General features: G+C 40.5%; 1 long non-coding RNA gene across 1 annotated transcript in view; it reads left to right on the top strand.

Annotated features, from left to right (window-relative positions):
• Positions 1-1,094, top strand: part of LOC116102965 — a 9,938-nt gene extending 8,844 nt beyond the window's left edge. The window contains exon 3 of the long non-coding RNA XR_004123339.1: positions 987-1,094. This is a non-coding gene — a long non-coding RNA (uncharacterized LOC116102965). The remainder of the gene's footprint in view (positions 1-986) is intronic.
• Positions 1,095-1,329: the final 235 nt, after the last annotated feature.

The following is a 1,329-nucleotide window of genomic DNA, read 5'->3' as shown; positions in this document are numbered from 1 at the left end:
AGTATTGACACCATATAAGCTTAAGAGTTAATTTGATGATTGTGACCAGTGTTGTGAAATGCATTTGCACATTGTGATAAGACACCATGAGATGAATTGTTAAGAACCGCAGCCAAAAGAAATGTAAACTTGCTTTAAAAAAATCCTTTCACTCTTTGTATTTTTTTAAAAACGGTTTTTATTCCTTAGATGTAAAATGACTTAATTTTTTTTTATGTAAACTCATTAAATTCAAAGAAAAATGTAAAAGAAAGCAGAGTTGCAGTTGGCAGTGGTGGCACATGCCTTTAATCCCAGCACTTGGGAGGCAGAGGCAGGTGGATTTCTGAGTTCGAGGCCAGCCTGGTCTACAGAGTGAGTTTCAGGACAGCCAAGGCTACACAGAGAAACCCTGTCTTGGAGAAAAAAAAAACGAAGGAAGCGGAGTTGCTTGCTGTTGTCATTTAACCCTCCTCTCTCTGACTTTAGAGCCAGTGTGACAAACCAGAAGCTACCTTGCTATTAAGGAGCCACATTGTTATACATTGTTACTAAGTCTCCATACCTTACAAAAATGTTTCCATTTCCTAAACCTAGGTTAAAAATACATTTCTTAGGGAGCTGGTGAGATGGCTCAGCAGGTAAGAGCACTGGCTCTTCTGAAGTTCAAATCCCAACAACCACATGGTGGCTCACAACCTCTGTAATGAGATCTGACGCTCTCTTCTGGTGTGTCTGAAGACAGCAACATGTAATAAATAAATAAAAAAATAAAAAAAATACAGTTCAAAATAACTTATTTTGAAAAAAAAATACATTTCCTAAACCTAGGTTATTTCTCCACCTCCGAATGTATGGCTTATATGGGGAGGGGCCTCTCGGGAAAAGGCAACCGGGCCCCTGGACTGGAAAGTTCAAGGTTAGGGGTAGAGACTGAGGGATGCTGGGAGAACCTGGAGCCAGATCTGCTATGATAGGTAAAATATGCACTTCAATCTCTTTTCCAGGTTCAAAACCAAAAACAAAACAAAATTTTCAGCCTACCCTGAATCCACAACCCCACGATGTGTGCCCACCACACCTTTGCCTTAATAAACTCCTGAACCTGTGATATATGATCACCTTCTGCTTTGTGTGTCTTCCCAGGTACCTTGATGGTTCTCCTTTGACGTGATGTGTTCTTGCTCTTATTTTTATTACCTCCTTTCTAGCAGCCACTTATCCTGACAGCTGTTTCCTGTCACACTTCTCTACCCCACAGGCAGCCTTGAGCCCTGAGTGCCTCCATTCTCTGTCCAGTGCTAACAGCCAATTATGGAATTGTTAATTATCTAGTTGCTAATTAATAAT

Source organism: Mastomys coucha, unplaced genomic scaffold, assembly GCF_008632895.1.
Source record: "Mastomys coucha isolate ucsf_1 unplaced genomic scaffold, UCSF_Mcou_1 pScaffold21, whole genome shotgun sequence".
Lineage (NCBI taxonomy): Eukaryota > Metazoa > Chordata > Mammalia > Rodentia > Muridae > Mastomys > Mastomys coucha.
Note: the sequence above shows the minus strand (reverse complement) of the source record. Positions and strands in the feature narration are given on the sequence as shown.